This window comes from Fukomys damarensis, unplaced genomic scaffold (genome assembly GCF_012274545.1).
Source record: "Fukomys damarensis isolate Sample0158 unplaced genomic scaffold, DMR_v1.0_HiC HiC_scaffold_39, whole genome shotgun sequence".
Classification (NCBI taxonomy): Eukaryota; Metazoa; Chordata; class Mammalia; order Rodentia; family Bathyergidae; genus Fukomys; species Fukomys damarensis.
In genome coordinates, this window is record NW_022900951.1 from 35,047,433 (window position 1) to 35,055,589 (window position 8,157).

At 51.4% G+C, this 8,157-nt stretch overlaps 1 protein-coding gene across 5 annotated transcripts in view; it reads right to left on the reverse strand.

Moving 5' to 3' along the window:
- Positions 1 to 8,157, reverse strand: part of Bcor (BCL6 corepressor) — a 134,114-nt gene that overhangs the window by 81,390 nt on the left and 44,567 nt on the right. The gene's annotated exons all lie outside the window — the stretch shown is intronic.

Below are 8,157 nucleotides of genomic sequence, written 5' to 3' on the forward strand. Positions count from 1 at the left end.
TGGGGTGATCCTCCTGCCTCAGCTTCCCAAGTGCTGGGATCACAGGCGTCGCCATCACGCCCAGTTTTGCCTCTGGCTCTTAAAACATCTGACACTTCCTATATGAGGCACCTCTCTGGACCACTTTGGGGGTGGCACAAACCCCTCTATGCCTTGCCTGCCACCGAGAGGTTCTTGGAGCCATACCTGCCTGCTCCCCTCCATTTGACCCTGGACTTGAGAACCTTGAATCTTGGACAGCCTCGGTTCACCCTGGGGGAGAAAAACATTCTTCCTAGGTCTGTGTGCAAAGCAGGTTCTGTTTCTATCTTCTAAGATGGTTCTGTGCATGGCTAGCAACTATCCAGGCCAGCAAATGGGCAGCAAGGCATGGTGGCGTGTGTCTGTGATCTCACCACTCTCGAGGCTGAAACAGGAGGATCACCATGAATTCAAGGCCACCCTGAACTACAGCGAGACCCTCTGTCAAAAAAAAACAAAAAGCGAGGGGACGCTCCAGATGTATGCGTGTTTGTTTACTTATTCTTGTGCAGCGCTGGGGGTGGAGCCTCCAACATGCCCAGCATGCACCTACTGCTGAGCTGCACCCCTAGCCCTTCCAACATCTTAAATAAGCAAGGCTAAGGCAGTGTTTGACTAACATACACAAGGCCCTGGCTTCGATTCCTCAGCATGGCGAGGCCAGGTGCGATGACACAGACCCAACAAACTACGCCTATGCAATCACTCCAGCAAGGTTGACACTGGATGTGTTTAAGCTTCAGGCTCCGCCCAACTGCAAATGAGTGCTTTCTTGTGTCCAGTACTACTTCAGCTGCTTCCTAACTCCTAACCAATTGAATGCTCCTAATGCTCTGAAGGGGACTGGGCAGAGCGACCGCCAAGGTGCCGCAGCGTGGCCCATGGCAGAGCAGGTGTGGTGCCCCAGCGGAGGCTAGCGCTGAGCAGAAGGGTGACTAAGAAGAAGCCAGCATCGTGTCTATGAGGGCAAAGTCTTCCTGAGGAACACTGTAAGATAAAGTCAGGCTAATTCTGATCTTTGGAGGGGTTTTGAATTCTTTCCAAGGGTAGGCGTGTTGAATAAATACAGCGCTTTTGAAAATCTCCCTTTGAATATGGGTATTCATTGTAATGTTCCTTCAATTTTTCTGTGGATTTGGGCTTTTTAAAGATAAATTAAAAAAAAAGAATCAGTCTTAATAGACCATTTTGGGAAGGGTGTGAGAGGAATTGGGAGCAGTTGCTGCAGAGAAAAACTGAATGAGACGTGGGGACTGGAGAGGCTTACTTTCTCCCCAGCACCCTGTGACATCCCTAGGATTTTCTGCCACTGCAGGTGTCGCCCATGACATCTGCTATGAGAATGACACAGTCATCTGGGTGGAGCCAGCACCCGAGTCCCCATTCAGCAGCTCAGGCAGCCACTCCCTTGGAGTTTGAGGGAGTTTCTGGCGAGCCAGCTGTAAGTGGAACTTGGGCCAGGTGTGGTGGTGTGCGCTTGGATCCTGACAGGAGGTTGAGGCAGGAGGACTGTACATTGGAGGCCAACCCTGGACAATTTAGGGAGAATTTATCTCAAGATAAAACAAGAAAAAATAAAAAGGGATGGGGAGGTGGCTCAGTGGCAAATCATCCCTAGGTTCCATTCCCAGTGTCAAAACTAAAACAAAACAAAACTACTCCTAGCTGGATGTGGTCACCCTGCAGTCTCAGCTACTTAGGAGGTTAAGGTAGGAGGACTACTTGAGCCTAGGAGTTCAAGGTCAGCCTGGGCAACACAGGCCATTTCCTGCACATGCGACTAGCACCCCCCTCCCCAGGAGTAAAAGCAAAGGACGGCGCTTTCTCCTGGCTTTGGTGTGAGCACACTACATTTTCTGTTCCTTTGGGCTGCCCTCTCTCGGGACAATAAACTCCCTAAGAAGAAACCTGGATCCTGGTAACCCGGGGTCTCCCCCAGCCACCCCCAACTGCTACCAGCACAGTGCAGGACAGAGGAGAGGGACTTGAGTGAAAGCTTGTTGAGTGAATGAGCCGTACTTGCCATCCACAGAGAACCGCATGGCCTGATATCCCCCACCATTTGTGTGTGGGGCGTACGGTTGTCACACAAGTGAACAGTGCTTCCCAGCCTGGATACTTTCAGAACGCAGTCACACTTCTATGGTGCCTCAGGATGAACAGTTACCAGGCGTGGTGGCACACGTTTACAATCCCAGCACTTGGGAGGCTGAGGCAGGAGGATCACCATGAGTTTGAGGCCAGCCTGGGCTATATAGTGAGCTGAAAGCCAGCCAGAGCTACACAGCGAGACCATCTCCACAAGAAAAAAACAAGGTTGAATAATGACTCCATGTTTATAGAGTCTAATATGGCTGCTCAAGGCCTCAGCAGGCATCGAACCAGGCACTCCCAGGTCTATGAGGCCACTGGAAGTGCCTAGAGGACCCCCGATCCCCCTCTTAGCCCGCAGGCAGCCCACTCACTCTCAGTCAGCTTGGAGTTAAGGGATTTGAAGGCCACTTGACGACTCTGGAAACTGCCACCTAAACTTGAACAGGAGGGGACGGCCTGAGAGGGCTGGCCAGGCCAGCAGGCCTTCTTGGGCTTGAGCTAGCCAGGGCGTGTGCCCAAGTTTGGGGGCATCAGGGCCTGAGCGGTGGGCTGGAGAGGGCATGCTGCCAGCTCCAGCTGACGCCGAGCCAGGAAGTCTGACTGAACTTGGGCCAGCCCTGTTGGCCCACAGACTCTGTAAGCTGAACTGCTCGGCTCCACGGCCCCTTTGTTTCCACTTCCCCACAGCTCTCCCTTAGTGTTTAGGAATGTGCTTTGAAGGCTCCAGCATGTTTCTCCTCTGCTCAGAGAAACCGAGAGCAGAGGCTGGGCCTAAGCCAGATGGCTGGAGGGAGGACACCTGTGATCACACTGAGAGTGCCTCATGGGGCAGGTGGAATCCGGGGGGCAGAGGAGCACTTGAGCCTACCCGCCTTCTCTGCTGGGAGAGCCGCTGGCTTGCAGTGCTAAACCTAGGAGATTCTCAAGTTTGTTTTGTTCAGGGAGGCAGTATTCCCTTACCAGCTCCCCCAGAGAGCCTGCATTTGTCCAGGAGCTTTTGGGGATAAGCTACACTCTTCTGTTTGTCTGGGGCAAGAGAGAACCGCAGTGCATACTCTGGCTAGAAAAGTTGCCTCCTCCATTTGCATCAGAATGATCTTCCTGGCCTGCCTTGGGAAAGGAAGTGGGGCACTCCCGAGGAAAGGGAAGTGAAGGGCCTCAGCCAGATGGCCTTACCCGCCATCCTGGGAGGGCCACTTCCAAGACTCAGGCCAGGGGTCACTTGCTGCAGGCTGCCTGCTGGCCTCATCACCCTCTTGTAAACCTGGCCAGTGCAAGTGAAACCCTGGCTGAGTGTGGGATGCACACCTGTAATCCTAGCTACTTGGGAGGCTGAGGCAGGAGGATCACAAAAGTTCGGGGCTAGCCTGAGCAAGGAGCCAGACCCTCTCAAAAGAAAAGTAAAAGCCGGACAAAGTGGCACATGCCTCTAATCCCAGCACTGAGCTAGGAGGATCACTGTGAATTCCAAGGCCAGCCTGGGCTACCTAGGGAGTTCAAGGACAGCCACAAGTACATAATGGAGCTCTGTCCCAAAAAACCAAACAAAATTAAAAAGCTGGGTGTGGTGACCTGTGGTCCAAGGAGGATTGCTGTTAGAGACCAGACTTGGCTACATAGTGAGTTCAACGCCAGCCTGGACTAGTAGTGACACGCTGTCTCAAAGAGAAAAAAAAATTGGGGGAAGATAGCTCAGTGGTATGGCTTTCCTGGGTTCCATCCAATATAGAAAAAAATGTCAAGAAAAAAAAGACGAGGGGGGGGGGGGGGGAGTTGTTGGCTTTCTTCTCCCATCTCTTCCCCTAGCCTCTTACCCATTGTCCTTTATCGCCTTTGTTACCAGGTAAATAAAAGAACTAAACGCCCCCTGCTCCGACTTTCAGGCCTCATAGCTCTGTGTCCCCTCCCCACATACTAGCTTTGTGCTTAATAAATGCTGAATGACTAAAACTTCTTCAGGGACCAGTAGTAGCCCTGGTTCTTTCTCTAACCAGAAGTCCCTTTCCTCCCCTGCTGAAGCTGGGAGCTCTGGGCATTAGTTGGTTTTTCTTTCTTTCAAGAGTAGGAAAACTTTATTGGGAGAAAGAAAGAAAGCTTCTGTCTAAGAGAGACAGAAAGGGGACCAGAAAGTGGATTGCCACAGTCCCCCACCCATAGTCCTGGGGCTGGAACCCAGAGCCTCTTGCATGTGAGACAAATGCTTTGCCACTGAGCTACATCCATAGCCCTTTTAATTTTTTATTTTGAGGTAAGCTGCCCAAGCTTATCTTCAATTTGAGATCCTCCTGCCTCAGCCTCCCGAGTAGCTGGAATTATGGGTGTGCACTACAGCATCTTGTTCAGGTCTCATTTTTGCCACTAATGTGTCACCTTGAGTTCAGAGTTTTCACCTTCTGAACCATTTCCCTCCACTAGGTTAAATGAGGCTTCAGTCAAAGCCCCAGTGGCTCTTCTATGAGATCTGTACACGTTCTCATTTGCTGGCTGTCGCTTCACCACCATCTCAGGTCATTTTGATCCTGTCCAGGCCCAGGTCTTCAGCGCACGATTCTCCCTTGCTCCTCCACTGTCTGTTCAACTCCAGGACGCGTACCTAGTTCTTAGGCTCTTGACACATTTGTTCCTTTCTGTCTCCACAGCCATTTATACAGCTCCAGCTCCTGTGTGGGACGCATCTGTGGCACATGAACAATAACTCTAATACCACAAGGGCACAGGGTCATTTTTCTGCAACCAGCATTGTCTGGAGCTGTAGTAGCATGTGACACAGACCCTGCTTAGATATGGGGTGCCATGGGGTCCCCCCATTGTGATTTCTCCTTGGTTTCAGCACCAGCCTTAGTGTGCACTCCAAGGCCCTGTTGAAGGAAAACAAAGTACAATCGATCCATCAGAGGGATCCCTTCTCCTTGATCTGGAAGTTACTTTCTCTGCCTGGGTAATGATCAGCGTTTTCTCCCTTGTTCCTCTCTACCTACAACATATATTTAGGGCGTGTGGCCCTGGTTAGAGTTTAATTGGGCACCGATGCACGCAGGAGTAAAACCCAAGAACCCCTCTTGGGTTGAGCAAATGGGACCCAGGCTCAGTACAGGAGCCTGCAGCCTCCCTCCCTTGGCTGGAAAGTGAAGGTTGCCAGCAGGTAGAGGAGACTGTTCTCAGCTAATGATGGCCTTAGGTGCCAAGTGATGGAAAATCCAGGTGGGCTGGAGAGCTGCAGGGCCCAGCCAGGAACAAATGTATGGACCAGTTTAACAGTGCAGGGCGGTGGGGAGGAATGGCAGAAGGAATGCTGTGTGCGTGTGCATGTGGGGTGTGTGTGTGTGTGTGTGTGTTTGTCTAATGTCTGGTCTCCTTTCTCTCCACAGCCTCTCTGCCACCTTTTCCTCACTCTTGCTCTCGCTTTCGGTTTTCTCTTCTGTTTCTAGCCCACGCAAGTTGAAATTAGAAAGGTCTTTGAATTCATTTATTTGTTTTAATAAAGACAGCATTTTAAAGCAGCATATTTGCAGCAATTGAGTGTTAAACTAAACACCAAGCCAACTAAATGTGTTAGGGAGAAATGAAAAGTCAGTTTAAAAGAAACATATAATTAACTCGTTCTTTGACTTTCCCTAAGCCTTTGTCTGGTTCAGGACAAGACAGAGGAACCATAATCAACTTTAATAAAAATGAAAGACTGTATTGAGGCAAAAGAAGAACAAAAAAGTTTGGAGTGGGAAGCAAGGGCCAAAGAGAGGATTCTTGAGTTGTAACAAATATATTAAAAGATAAATCTTTTGTTTCCTTCTGTTCAGTCACTAGCCACGTTTTCCAGCCCAATAGGAAGGCTCCAGAGGCTGTTGCTTGTCCTGTACCTGTTAACATGGATAGGAGCTGAAACCCAGAGCGGGCAGGGAGGTGGCACAAGGTGCCCACAGGAGATGCGTGGGAGTTTCAGGAGGCTGATAAATTCAGGCTAATGGAAATTGCTATTGCACAACACAGGCATCTTCACTTGGCCTGACTTCCAATAAGCCGTTACTCTCCTCACCCCTTGGAGAAAGTGAAATAAGACATTAGACTTTCAATAATCTCATATGGTGATGATCAATCAAAACCGAGAGGAGAAGGCCAATTTATAGAAATTGTATCTGCTTCACTGGGCGGCTGGAACCAGGGAGCTGAAAGGAACGCAATGCTGGGGTCTTTGATGTGTGAAGTTGCCACAAAATGACAAACGCCAAAAACATTGCCTGTACACATGGGGTCTTTTCAAAGGGAGAGGGGTGTTCTGCAGGGGCCTGTGTTAGGTGCATCAGAGAAGGGACCTTTGGAAAGCTGAAAGCACATGTTTAGGCTACATCAAAGCTATTTATTTCTATTATCTGTTGGCTGTTTTAAGTTGGAGTTGCAATCCTTCTTACTGGTTTTATCACGGATGAGGTTTATTTATTGAATTAACTTTTAATGGACCAGACCCTCTACTTTGTTCTTCAGAGTTGGCTTCTAAGACTTGGGCTTTTTTAGTCAGGCTCCCATCTAGCCTTTGTGATCAGTTTGCTTTTTTGCCACCCCCCATCCCAATCCCAGTCCTGGAGGTGAAGAGCTCAGCCTATGTTAACCCCTTGCCTGCTGGTGTCTTTTTTCTGTAGCTACTAATCACCTTCTTTTGATCACTGCCAAGTTCTCAGGTTGAAAGAGGGAAAGAGGACCTCTTGACCACTCTAGCTAGCTTTCCACATGAGCCTGAAAATGTCGACAAATTTGAAACATCTGCCAGGCTGCCTTGGTCTGATTGCTAAAATATGCCGACCTCAAGCCCCCTCCCCCCGCCCCTTTTAATCTGTTTCATATTCACAAATTAAGCATTTAGTCTGGGTAATAAATCAGGGCGGTTTACGAGGCTCACACGAGACAAACAAGCGAGAAGGGCGCAACACAAGCCCCTGGAAGCGGAGTGCGCAGAGCTGCCAGGACCTGGGAGCTCCACGAGCTGGAACGCGGAGAGCAACCTTGGCGCGCCCCTACATGCCGCCGGCACCCACACTTTGGCCAGTCCCGGAGTGGGCAGGAGAGAGAGTGCAGAGGAGAGGAGCGGCCCCGCCTGGGCCCACACCCGTCTAACCTCTGGCCACAACCCAAGGCAACCGGCCCGCCCTATCTCTGGGCAACTTGGCTCCTCCGCCCCTCCGCAGAACCGCGGGCTGGCAAAGACGACAACCTCACCCGGCACACACCCTGCATTGGGCGCAGGAAGCTTCTCTCTGCTGAGAAGGCTGGATCCCCTCCCCCACCTCTCCCATCCGGCTGGGCTGAGCCTTAAAGATCCCAGGCCCAAACTCCCCAGAGGAGCAAAGATCTGTCTCCACATCCACGTGTGATCTCCACTAAGCCCGGGCGCCACCCTCCCAAACCCCAGTCTCTTCCCTGTCTCCTTCCAGGTTTCGGTCCTACGGGCCACAACGTTACTTTCGCATTCAGGCGCAGGGTGGGGGGCACGTTTAGTGGATAAAAGCTTATGAGAGACTGAGCAGGAGAGGAAAGGCACAAATGGTCCAGGCCCCTCAGAGGCAGAAACCCCAGCCCAGGCTTTAGTAACCACCCAAACTCAGGGGGCTCCAATTTGTATTTCCTACCCTCCCCTGGGCGTCAGCGAGAATGGACCTGGACCGGGGATCTCTAGCCTGTCCCAGCCCAGGACCTTGAGGGAGACTTTCGAGGTGGGCAATGGGGTCACCACGACTGGGCCTCTATCGTTCTGCTATGATCAAGTTCCCTATCGACGGGTGTGTCACAAGCTAACGTGGGACGCAGCGGCAGAGACGACCGGCGGGAAATCGGGAAGCTTGAACGTGCGGTCCACCCCGGACCTAGGAAGAGGCACAGGAACAGTTCCCCAACCCGCAGCACAGTACACACGTCGCCCTTCCTCTTCCCCTAGCACACATTCCAACTGCGAAAGCCATTACTGCCGACGCGCGAGAGACTTTTTAAATATTTACAGCCCGCTCTCCGCACGGTAGCCTGATCCATCTTGTGGGCGCGGAGGCGGGGCGCGGG